Source organism: Macaca mulatta, chromosome 2, assembly GCF_049350105.2.
Source record: "Macaca mulatta isolate MMU2019108-1 chromosome 2, T2T-MMU8v2.0, whole genome shotgun sequence".
Taxonomy (NCBI): Eukaryota; Metazoa; Chordata; class Mammalia; order Primates; family Cercopithecidae; genus Macaca; species Macaca mulatta.
The window spans coordinates 52,727,551-52,741,528 of record NC_133407.1 but is presented as its reverse complement, the minus strand read 5'-3'; positions in this window follow the sequence as shown (position 1 = coordinate 52,741,528).

The following is a 13,978-nucleotide window of genomic DNA, read 5'->3' as shown; positions in this document are numbered from 1 at the left end:
CAGGAAAAGTTAAGAACATGACAGTTTTACTACGCCATTTCTCTATGACTTGCTTCACTGACTGATATTCAAGCTGGTTGAAGAGCAAAAAAGTCAAACAGTACAGATTCAGCAGAACCCTGATCCACCCACGTGCTTTCAATTACAACTAAAAATGGCTGAAACAATTAAGAGTTTGTTGGTACAAATAACTGTCAAGTCCAGAGGTAGTATTGGTTCAGGCAAACATGATCCAGTGGCCTAGAGATGGCCCCAATGCCCCAGTATCTCTCTGCTTCTCTTTCCTGTCTTTGTTGGCTTTCTCCTAATTTAGACTCTTCCTATGGCCATAGATGGCTACTAAAGGCACCAGGAAAATGAGCCCATCATTGTCATTGACATCATAAGAAAAGTCTTTCAGATTCACTTTGATTGGACTGGTTTAGGTTACCAACCAATTGCTGCGTTTGAGGGGTTGGAATATAGTAGAATAGGAGTAGAGTCCTCTTCCCAGGAAACACAGCAATCCCCAAATGAAAATGGGATCTTTTAGAAAGGAAGAAGGGAGATAAATCAATGCTGAGACCATCAATGTCTGCTTTACCCATACAGTGGTTTTGGCTGGCTACAGAATTTGGTCGCAAAACTGTAGTACTACTTTATAGTACTGTACTATGTACTATAAAGCACATACTTTATAAGTAACCCAGATTTCTGTATCAATTCCCACAGTTAATGACTACTAAAAAACTAAATGTGATTATACTAATCATAACACTGTTTACTGAGAAAGAACTTGAGAACAGAAAATTGATTTGGATCCTGAAAACTTAAGTTGCCCCATGTATGGCTTTTTTTTAGTGCCTCAGTAAACAATGTTTTCTTGCGTCATTTTGAAAAATGAAAAATCCTAGATTCTCCAGAGAGAGTTTGATTTGTAGATTCCCACCCTGCCCTGCTGCCCCCAGCAGAGTCACCAGCCAGGAACATTTTGTTGAGGTTTATTTTTTACAATTTTTGTTATGAATGCAAGAGTTTTAAATTCCCCCCCCCCACTGGAAATATTGTTGAATTATAATATTGGATATGCCTTTCCTAATTATATATGCTAAAAGAAAAATACCACACACACACACACACACACACACTCCCCTAAAAGCCCCTTCCAGGCCAGGCGCAGTGGCTCACACCTGTAATCCCAGCATTTTGGGAGGCCGAGGTGGGCAGATCATGAGGTCACGGGTTTGAGACCAGCCTGACCAACATGGTGAAACCCCATCTCTACTAAAAATACAAAAATTAGCCGGGCATAGTGGTGTGGCATGTGCCTTCATTCCCAGCTACTCAGGAGGCTAAGGCAAGAGAATCGCTTAAACCCAGAAGGCAGAGGTTGCAGTGAGCCAAGATCGCGCCGCTACACTCCAGCCTGGGTGACAGAGCGAGACTCTGTTTCAAAAAAAAAAAAAAAAGGCCCCTTCCTTCTGCCTATCCCCCAGAGAATGGCAACCCTCCCTAGTTGAAAACTCACTGTTCTAGAACTTGCTGTCACCAACCACCCTTCTGGTTATAATTTAGCTTCTTAAGTTTCCCATAGACAGAAAATGTGCTAACCAGCAAACTTGGATTTCGGGCTTGCTTATGTTATGTTACCCATTGCAAGTTAATTATTTGGCATTCATCAGCCCTTAGAGTCCCATTGTGTCTATGTGTGCTAACATTTAAGTTTCTGCATTAATAAAAATGAGTACCACATTCCTGAACAAAGTCCCCTCCATAAATCTCACTAGAACCAGAGGTGCTATCCCATCCCAGTGACCAGCCAGTCATTCTCCAAGCCACCCTCACCAGACTCCTTTTCTTCCAATTGTACTAGTAAAATCATTTTTTAAAAAAGAAAAAAGAGGCATAAAATACCATAGGTAGAATTTATTTTACCATCTAGAAATGCAAGATGGCACACATCTGTAGAAACATTGAAAGGAGAACAAGACCTTTAGGTTGCTGTAATCCTAGGGCTGATTATGAGAAGTTCCCTTGAAGCGAGTGCTTGTGAGGAAGAAATCAGTAGGTAGAATGTGAACTTTGAGTAAATATTGGCCATAAAAATCTCTGTTATCACATGTGAAGGAAGGAAAGAGGCTTATTACAAGAGTAGAGACTAAATTCACCCACAGGGCTGCAAGTTCCTTTATTCCAGAAAACCACAAAGAGGAATCTTTTAGTGATGCAAACATCAAGGATAAAGCCTTTTTATTTTTTTAGACAGGATCATGCTGTGTTGCCCAGGCTAGAGTACAGTAGTGTGATCATGTCTCACTATAGCCTCAAACTCATGGCTCAGGTGATCCTCCCACCATAGCCTCCCGAGAAGCTAGTACTACAGGCATGTGCCACCATGCCTGGCTAATTTTTTAATTTTTTGTAGAGATGAGGGCTTGCTATGCTTTCCAGGCTGGTCTCGAACTCCTGGTCTCAAGTGATCCCCCTGCCTGGGCCTTCCAAATCACTGAGATTACAGCCATGAACTACTGTGCCTGGCCAAAGAGTAAAGCCTTTGCAGAGATGTTGTTGTTTTGTTTTTAACTATAGAATATCTCAAACTTACACAAAAATAAATAGAATAATATAATGAACTCTCATGTGCACATCACTTAGTTTCAGTGATAATCAACTAGTGTCAAATATTGTTGCCTCACAATCCCCACCCACTTTGCTCTGTGCCCCCGTTCTATGTAATTATGAGTCAAATATCAGGCATCATTTCGGAGATGGAGATTGTTTAGTTGAAGAGCAATCTTATTCTGACTGGTAATATGAAAATGGTCACTGTGGTAGAAGACTTGCGTTTCTTCAGATTACATTTCCCTTGTGGTTAGGCTGCACTATCCCAGTACAGTTTCACTTGTTCTTGGGTGCATGTGATATTTGCTGTTAATTAAGGGATTGTTCATAGGAGAATAAGAGCAAGTCTGAAGACCCCAGGAAAGGTGTGCAGGCCAGATTATCACTTTAAACTTTAGAGAGCTGGCCTGAATTTGGCTGGATATGACCCATACTCGGACACAGAAGGCCCTTACTACCACAGAATAAGGAGACCCTTATTCTAAAACTGAAGAACCCAGAGGTTCATGCCAATACCGTTACATCAGAGTAATCCTTTTGCTACTCAAGAGGCTGAAGCAGGAGCATTACTTGAACCCAAGAGTTCAAGATTGTTGTGATCTATGATCAGGCCTGAGAAGAACCACTGCACTCTAACCTGGGCAACATAGCGAGACCCCTGTCTCTAAAAAAAATTATTTTAATACAAAAAACCTGAAGAACACAGGCTGGGTGCATTTGCTCACGCCTGTAATCCCAGCACTTTGGGAGGCTGAGGTGGGAGCATCACCTGAGGTCAGGAGTTTGAGACCAGCCTGACCAACGTGGAAAAACCCCATCTCTACTAAAATTACAAAATTAGCTAGGCTTGGTGGCACATGCTTGTAATTACAGCTACTCAGGAGGCTGAGACAGGAGAATCGCTTGAACCCGGGAGGCGGAGGTTACAGTGAGCTAAGATCGTGCCATTGCACTCCAGCCTGGACAACCAGAGAGAAACTCTGTCTCAAAAAAAAAAAAAAAAGAAAAGAAAAGAAAAGAAAAGAAAAGAAAAACAGGCTCAAGTGCCACCTGTAAGAGGAAGAAGAACTGGACCCTGCCATGGGAGTTAGGCAGAGAGGGTCCAGGATCGGGCCCGAACCTTCTGATATGCTAAGAAGCCAGTCCTAAGGTTGCAGGAGGTTATTTGCTCAGAGGCTCACCCCTGGGAGCTAACCATCATGATCCTGTGGGAAAGTTAAATGTTCCCAAGGAGTCCTAAAGTTATTTGTGAGGGAAACCTAGTAAAAGTCTAGACTTCCTGTTGCACCATAGGTTGGATGAAAGTAAAAGAAATATACCATCATTATAATTTCCAAGCCCCTTTGAGTCCTGAGCTAATAAATAAATGTAATAAATAAATATTAACATTATGTATATATGTTTGATGTGGGTAGGCAGTTTCTAGAAGGATACATAAGAAATTCTTAATAGGGTTTCCTCGGAGATGGGGCCAGGGAGGGTGGTCAAGATTTTTACGTTTTACTTTGTAGTCTTCTATACATTAAAAAAGTTTATTATTTATATAATACAAATACATAAGATACAAATGTGTTTATATATAATGTGTCAGCATATCCCAACTGAGCCAAGAAGTTTATGCCACATTAGGAATTAAATGGTAGAGAAAAATAGTATTTTAAAAATATTACCCCACAGTGGTCTACATGTCAAGTTCCTTCAAAATTTTCCTTCTGAAATTTTCCTGTTTTTTTTTAAAGACTATATCTTTCTTGCTGAGCTATAAGCTATAAAACAATTTTAGTATTCTCCCAGGCCTCCACCATTACTAACACTATTAATTCCTTGCACATAGCATTCGAGCAGGGTTCTCGTCCCTGGCTTGCACACCCAGAGCCTGGCCCCAAAGTAAGTAAACCTGAATTGGGCTCACCTGAGCCCATCTTTTTTCTCAATTTTAAAAGCTTCACAGGTGATTGTGATGTACAGCCAGAGCTGAGGCTCAGCATTAGAGGAACTGGGGAGAATGATACAGGGAACAGTGCTAGAGTACTCAACCAACCTTCTATGCTAGTTGATGGGTCCATCCCAGAGATACTCCATGAATGAGCAAATAGCAGAGCAAAATATAAATTGAACCCTTACAACGAACCTTTGTAGTTTAAAATATACTTGTTAAAGGGTGTTTTAAATTAACTGTCCACTTCATTCCAATTTGTCTTTTGATTCCCTTAGTACTTTTCCTCCTTGCATTTCATGTAAATGCAATGCTGTGTGAGTAAAGAGAAGGGAAGAGAAAGAAGAAAATGTGCTGAAGCAGGTATTTTTAGAGTGGGTTTTCGGAATATTTTGGAGTTAGCATTAATTCATTTCAAAGGGGCAGAAAAATATTCAGCATGAGATTAGTATGAAAAATGTTGGCAGGACCTCTAATTCTGTTGCTCACTCTCCAGGATTTGGAACAGGCATGTTCCTTTCATGTGGAATTGGAATTAATTGGACAATTAATTCAAAATGCCTTCATGAAAAGAACAAAAACAAATAAAATTGCCCTTCATGTCTGGTTGCCTCAACAGAACAACAAAAAAGTGATGGAAATGGATGCTCTCCCAGTCTTACGTTTCTGTGTAAATGTGAAAGAGAAACATGGCTACAAGGACCAGGTATGGCCTAGGAAAAGGGAGAATCTACCTTTTAGAGTAGGGGTTTTTAACATAGGTTCCTTAGAAGGTTTCAAGGTGTCCATGAACCTCCTGAAATCACATACAAAATGGTGTGTGCATGTTTTTTTCTAGGGTTATGGTCCATGGCTTTCATCAGATTCTCAAACCATTGGAAAACATTAAAAACTGCCTTTTTTTTTTTTTTTTTTAAAGGAGTCTGGGGGGTAGGGTGGAGGCTATAAAAATTATTCAAGTTAGGAATATTAAAAAGAGAGCCTGTTAATTTAGTCAAATATTAAGGGGAATCACATTGATTCTTAGAACTGGAGAGAAGGCAGAAAATCACATCATTTGAAGCCAGGCATTGGGAGACAGGAAAGAGGTGAGCAAGAAATTACAGGCTGAAATTCAGGTAAAGGAGCAGGTAGTTGGTAATTGTTGAAGCTGTGTGATGAGTGCATGGGGATTCCTTGTATCATTCTCTTTACTTTTGTTTAAGTTTGAAATTTTTCACAATAAAAAGTTTTTGAAAATAAGGAGCCCCAGAGAGAATTCCTAGAAGATGGCAGAGCAGGAAAAAGAGGAACCTATCTTCCCACCTAGATAATAATTTTACCAGTAGAATCTGTCTAATGTATTTTGGAACTGTGGAGTCTGTTGACTTCCAGGGCTTGGGCAATAATTGTGGTTAATTTTCATCAATTTCAGCTGTAATCACAGTAGCAGCTAACCACCCTTCAGCCACGTGTCAGGCAGCTGTGCACATGGTCCTGTAGCAACCTGTACATAGCCTGTGGGAGCCAGGGTGGCTGAAAAGGACCCTGTCCTCCAAATATCTAGGATCTGTGCTCTCATTGCTGATTGCTGCTTCTGATCACAGAGGTGCAAAGAAGCAGCAAGTTTTGTTGTTGCACCTTACCCCATTGTTGCAAGTCCCTCCATCTCTGGATGAAGTGACTCTGGGAATATAAAGGGCAAACACCTTTTTCCCTTCCTACATTTTTTCCCCTTTTGGGAACTAGATATTGAAGACTAGAACATTAAAAATGAACCACATATATGTGATTGGAGTTAGAAAATCATCATGTATACCCAGGGAAAGGCAAAGGCTCGAAAAAATATATGAGAGGATCTTAACTTTATACTTCTGGCTGATCCACACCACAGAGACAGCCTACAACAACAAAAAAAATAGAAAACCAGCAAACCAGCTGGGTGAGGTGGCTCATACCTGTAATCCCAGCATTTTGGGAGGCTGAGGCAGGCAGATCACCTGAGGTCAGGAGTTTAAGACCAGTCTGACCAACATGGAGAAACCCCATCTCTGCTAAAAATACAAAATTAGCCAGGCATGGTGGCACATGCCTGTAATCCCAGCTACTTGGGAGGCTGAGGCAGAAGAATCACTTGAACCCGGGAGGCGGAGATTGTGGTGAGCTGAGATCGTGCCATTGAACTCTAGCCTGGGCAACAAGAGTGAAACTCTGTCTCAAAAAAAAAAAAAAAAAAAAAAAACAGCAAACCAAAAGAAAGGACACTGATTTTCAGAGTTACCACATTATTAGATTCAAATATCCAATTTCCAACAAAAAATTCACAAGGCATGCAAAGAAACAGAAATGTTTGGCTTGGTTAAAGGAGGGGGGGGGAAACTAACAAGAAATTGTCCCTGAAACAGATCTAAAAATGGATGTAATAGACAAGGACTTTCAAACAACTGTCTTAAAGATGCTAAAAGAACTAAAGGAGGATGTGGTGAAAGTCAAGAAAGCAATATGTGAAGAAAATGGAAATACCAATAAAGAAATAGAAAACCTAAAAAGAAAGAAAAAATAAATTCTGGAGCTGAACATTACAGTAGTCGAAGTGAAAATTTTAAGAAATTCAAAGGCAAATTTGAGCAAGCAGAAGAAAGAATCAGCAAACTTGATAGGACAATGAAAATTATCAAGACTGAGGAACAGAAAAAAGATTGGAGGAAAGTGAACAGAGCCTAAGGGACCTATAGGGTACCATCAAGCAGATCAACATGCATTGTGGGAGTTTCAGAAGGTGAACAGAGAGAGAAAGGTGAAGAGAGAATATTTGAAGAAATTATGGTCAAAAACTCCCTAAGTATTTGGAAAATTCACAAATTTGTGGAAATTAACCAACACATTCTTAAATAACCAATGAATAAAAGAAGAAATCACAATGGAAATTACAATGTACCTAGAGACAAATGAAAATGAACACACATAGCACCCAAACTTATGGAACACAGAGAAAGTAATGCTAAGGGGAATATTTATAATAAATTCAAAATTTACATTAAATAGCTTACATTAAAAAATAATAAATGTCTTAAATCAAAACCTAACCTTAAAACTTAAGGAACCAGAAAAAGAAAAAGAAACTAAACCCAAAGCTGGTAGGAGGAAGAAAATAATAAAAATTAGAGCAGAGATAAATGAAATAGAGAATAGAAGAATAATGGAGAAAAATAATAGAAGAATAATAGAGGAATCAAAAAATGGTTCTTCAAAAAGATCAACAACATTGACAAGTCTTTAGCTAAAAGGACTACAGAAAAAGAAGACTCAAATTATTAAAATTAGAAATAAAGTGGGGACATTATTACCAAATCTACAGAAATAAAAAGGATTTTGAGAGAGCAATTGTACTTCAACAAATTGGATAACCTCGATGAAATGGACAAATTTCTAAAAACACACAACCTATCAAGACTAAGCCACAAAGAAATAGAAAATCTGAATAAACCTGTAGCTAACAAAAAAGTTGAATCTCTTATAAAAGACAGTAATTTAAAATATCCCATGAAAGAAAAGCCCTGCACGGTGGCATGCAACTGTAGTCTCACCTACTCAGGAAGCTGCAGTGACAGGATCACTTGAGCCCAGAAGTTCAAGACCAGCCTGGGCAATGTAAGAAGACCCCATCTCTTAAAAGAAAAGAAAAGCCCTGGATCTGATGGTTTTACCAGTGAATTATACCAAACATTTAAATAACTAACACCAATCCTTCTCAAACTTTTCCCAAAAAATTGAAGAGGAGAGATTACACCCTAACCCAGTCTATTAGGCCAGCATTACCCTGATACCAAAGCCAGACAAAGACTCTACAAGAAAAGAAAATTAATATGCCGATATCCCTTATGGACATTGATGCAAAAATATTCTGAACAAAATATGAGTAAACTGAGTGCAATAGCATATTAAAAAGATTATACACTATGGCTAAGTGAAGTTTATTCTTGGAATGCAAGGATGATTCAATCTGTGAAAACTGATCAATGTAATACACTACATTAACAGAATGAAGGGGGAAAGCCACATGATCATCTCAAGTGGTGGAGAAAAAGCATTTGACAAAATTCAACATCCTTTCATGGTAAAAATTCTCAGTATACTCTGAATAGAAGGAAACTAACTCAACATAACAAAAGCTGTCTGTGAATAACCCACAGCAAACATCATACTTAATGGTGAAAGACTGAAAGCTTTTTCTCTAAGATCAGAAGAAACAAGACAAAAATTTCCACTGTCACCATATAGCACTAGAAATGCTAGACACAGCAATGAGACAAGAAAAATAAATGAAAGGTATCTAAATATCCCTGTTTGCAGATGACATGATCTTATATGTAGAAACCCTGAAGATTTCACACACAAAAAAGTTAGAATTAATAAACAAATTCAGCAAAATAGCAGGAAACAAAGTCAACACACAAAAATCAGCTGCATTTATATACACAAACAATAAACAATCTGAAAAGAAAATTAAGAAAACAATTCCATTTATAGTAGCATCAAAAATAATAAGTACTTAGGAATTAACTTTATCAAGGAGGTAAAAAATCTATGTACTGTAAAGCACAAAATATATCTGAGAGAAATTAAAGAAGACATAAATAAATGGAGAGCTATTTCATGTTCATGGATTGGAAGACTTAATATTGTTAAGATTTCAACACTACCCAAAGTGATCTACAGATTTAGTGCAATTCATATCAAACAAGGTTTTTTTTTGCAAAAATAGGAAAACAGATCTTAATATTCATATGAAATTTCAAGGAACTCTAAATAGTCAAAATAATCCTGAAAGAGAAGAACAAAGCTGGAGGACTCACACTTACTGATTTAAAAATTTATTGTAGGTAACAGTAATTAAGACAGTATGGTAGTGGCATAAAGACTACACATAAAGACCAATGAATACAATAGAGAATCCAGAAATAAATATTCAAATATATATGGTCAAATGATTGTTGGCAAGGGAACCATGATTATTCAATAAGAAAAAGACAGTCTTTTCAACAAATGGTGCTGAGAAAACTAGGTATTCACATGCAAAAGAATGAACTTGGACCCTTATCTAATACCATATGCACAATTTAGCTCAAAGTAGATCCATGGCCTAAATGTAAGCCCTAAAACTATAAAACTCTTAGAAAAAACATAAGGCAAAAACTTCATGACATTGGATTAGGCAGTGATTTTGTGTAATGACACAAAAGGCACAGGCAACAAAAGAAAAAATAGACAAATTAGACTTCATGAAAATTTTAAAATTGTATATTGAAAGACACTATCAACAGAATAGAAAGGCAACCTACAGAATTTGAGAATATATTTGCACATCATATATCTGATAAGGGATTAATATCCAGAATATATGGAGAACTCCTAAAACTCAACAACAAAAATACAAACAGCTCAATTCAAAAATGGGGTGAAGGACTTGAATAGATATTTGATACTTCTCCAAGAAGATATACAAATGGCCAATCAGCACATGCAAAAATGCTCAACATTACTACTCATTATGGAAATGCAAGTCAAAACTATAGTGAAAGCCACCTGGACACCCTTAGGATGGCTACTATCAAAGCAATAGAAAATAAAATGTGTTTGCAGGGATGTGGAGAAAATAGAATCTTTGTGCCTGTTTAGGGGATATAGAATGGTATAACCACTGTGGAAAGCAGTATGGTGGTTTCTTAAAAAATTAAAAATAGATTTACCATATGATCCAGCAATGCCATACCCAGAAGAATTAAAAGCAAGGTATCAAAGATACTTGTATGCTTATGTTCATACAGCATTATTTACAAGAGCTAAAACACTGAAGCAACCCAAGAGGTCATTGACAGATGAATGAAAAAGCAAAATGTGATATATACTTACAATAGGATATTATTCAGCCTTACGGCTGGGCACAGTGGCTCATGCCTGTAATCCCAGCACTTCGGGAAGCCGAGGCAGGTGGATCACCTGAGGTCAGGAGTTCAACATCAGCCTGGCCAACATGGTGAAACCCTGTTTCTACTAAAAACAAAAAAATTAGCTGGGCATGGTGGCTGATGTCTGTAGCCCCAGCTACTTGGGAGGCTGAGGCCCAAGAATCACTTGAACTCAGGAGGTAGAGGTTGCAGTGAGCCCCGAGATCATGCCACTGCACTCCAGCCTGGGCAACAGAGTGAGACTCAGTCTCAAAAAAAAAAAAAAAAAAAAAAAAAGAGAATATTATTCAGCCTTTAAAAGGAACAAAATTCAGGCCAGGCATGGTGGTTCACACCTCTAATCCCAGCCCTATGGGAGGCCAAGGCAGGTAGATCACTTGAGGTCAGGAGTTCAAGATCAGCCTGGTCAACATGCTGAAACCCCATCTCTACCAAAAATACAAAAATTAGCCAGGCGTGGTGACAGGCACCTGTAATCCCATCTCCTCAGGAGGCTGAGGCATTAGAACCACTTGAATCCAGGAGGCAGATGTTGCACTGAACCGAGGTTGTACCACTGCACTCCAGACTGGGCAACAGAAGCAGACCCTGCCACAAGGGAAAAAAAAAAAAAAACAAATAATAAGAAAATTCTGACACATGCTACAACATGGATGAACCTTGAGGACATTAGGCTAAGTGAAATAAGCCAGTCACAAAACAACAAATACTATATAATCCCACTTTTATGAAGTACTTAAAGTAGTCAAAATCATAGAGACAGAAAGTAAATTGATGGTTGCCGGGGTAGCAGGAAGGGAGCAATGAGTAGTTGTTTAATGGGCATAGAGTTTCAATTTTGCAAGATGAAAAGAGATCTGGAGATGGATGCTGGTGATGGTTGCACAACCATATGAATATACCAAATGCCACTCAGCTGTGCACTTAAAAATGATTAAGATAGCAAATTTGGTTACATATATTTTACCATAATAAACTTGGGGGGAAAAATTAAAATGAAAAGAACCCAAGTGAGATAGCAGAGGATGCTGTGAGCTGTTGAGCCTGTGTGAACAGAGACTACTGGCCCTCATGGCATCATGTGGCTGAATGAGTGGTTGGTAACGATCTGTTTTCTAATATCTGTTTCCTTTTCTTCCTCAATTTTTTTCTTAATTTGCTTCCTTGAGAGAACAATCTTGCTTCTTTCAGATACAAAATTCCAAGTTTGATGTGGTGATTATGGGGAAAAAAAGAATGTGAGGTCACAATGAGAAGATGGGACACTATGGAAGGCCCTTTAATTTTCTAATAGTCACATAGACTTTAAAAAATAATCTCTGGGGCCTGGTAACTTAGTAATGTCATTGAGTTATTATAAAAGAGTAAGCAATTTTATAGTATATTTGTTTAGGGATATAATTTTGTATAATTTCCCTTGTTCAGTTATTTTTCAGTATAAATCAGCCTCGATGATATGATCATTTCTATTTTTTTCTAAAATTAGGATAATAATACATGTTTTATTAATGGTGATATAAACTCTAGGAGAAAAACATGAATGAATACTCACAAGTATTTACTGCTTGTGAGTAGCAGAAAACGTGAATACTAACAAGTTACCATAGTCTTGTTCCTAAATTTCCACGAGAGACCTTCCAAATGTATGAATTTTTATGTCTATATCTTGAGCCAAGAATATCCTTCTTCACTATCCCCACCCTACACCTAATCAGGAAATTTTCAAAGTTTTTCAACATATTTCATATTCACAAATTGCTTATGTTGGATCATCACCCTTGTCCTTCACTTATTGGGCACCAGAGGGCACACATCTTAAATCTCACTTTCTCAGAGACACAAATCCTTTTTCCCTCCACTGCAGGATTTTCTCCTCTGGATTTGCTCTGGCACCTTGACTTAGGGGAACAGTTCAGCTTTGCCCTTCCTGATTAGTGGCTTTCCTGATGGTGTGGTTCAACACACCCACCAGAGACAGAAAGTAATGATTACTCAGGAGGCCTGCTCCCTGTATCAATCTGCACAATCAAAAGAATTGTCCTTGGGCCGGGCATGGTGGCTCACGCCTGTAATCCCAGCACTTTGGGAGGCCGAGGCGGGCGAATCATGAGGTCAGGAGATCGAGACCATCCTGGCTAACACGGTGAAACCCTGTCTCTACTAAAAATACAAATAATTAGCTGGGCGTGGTGGCGGGCACCTGCAGTCCCAGCTACTGGGAGGCTGAGGCAGGAGAATGGCGTGAACCCGGGAGGCAGAGCTTGCAGTGGGCCAAGATCGCGCCACTGCACTCCAGCCTGGGCGACAGAGTGAGACTCCGTCTCAAAAAAAAAAAACAAAAACAAAAGAATTGTCCTTGAAAATAATCTTTGTAAACCATTAGTTCTTTTTTTTTTTTTTTTTTTTTTTTGGTTCTTGCTAACTTTTCATTGTTTTTAGGCTGCAGATAGCCTAAAATTCTATTCATAACTTTTGCCTTCAAAGCTTATAAAGTGAGATAATAGAGGTGAAACTGCTTTCGAAGGGGAAAGAAGCACCGTATAAATGCAAAGTAGAATTACCTCTAGGAGAAATGTTAACCAGACAAGGCCAGTCTGTCACCCACTGGGAAGTCGCACAATCTCAGCTCGCTGCAGCCTCAACCTCCCCAACTCAAGCAATCCTCCCACATCAGCCCCCCAGGTAGCAGGACTACAGGCGTGTGCCACCTAAGTTTTTTATTTTTTGTAGACACAGGGTTCACCCTATGTTGCCCAGGCTGGTCTCGAACTCTGGGCTTAAGTAACCCGCCCACCTCAGCCTCCCAAAGTGCAAGGATTAGAGATATGAGCCACTATGCTTGGCCCATAATTTTTGATTCTTGTGACTGTGTGCTCACATTTTTTTCTTAATGATTTCTCTGTTGAGCTTTCTTTATAAAAATTTCTATTTTCTAAACCTATTTAATTCTTCTGGACATATCCTAAACTACACATTCAGAGCCACCCAAGTAGCCATCCATCCATTTATGAAATAATATGACTATTAAGAAATCTAGAAATTAAATTTAAAAAATAAAATATGATTTTTTGTTTACTATAAAACAGGTCTCAACAATCAATAAGTAAATGATTCTAAAAGAAAATGTCAAAGTATAAGTATATAGATTTTTTTTTCCCTCATACCAAGTAAGAATATTTTTATTTTCCTTTGGGCCATCCCTCAATCACAGTATATTCAGAATAGTTTTCAAATTTTGTAGGATTGTTTTTATCTTTCTGTGCCTTTGACAAGTATGAGCAGATTTAGTTGAGGAGGTAAGTAGGCCACAGAGCATCAGAACAATTTATTTTTATTTTTATTTTTATTTTTTGAGACGGAGTCTCCCTTTGTCACCCAGGCTGGAGTGCAGTGGTGTGATCTTGGCTCACTGCAACCTCTGCCTCCTGGGTTCCAGCGATTCTCCTGCCTCAGCCTCCAGAGTAGCTGGGACTACAGCTGTGTGTCACCATGC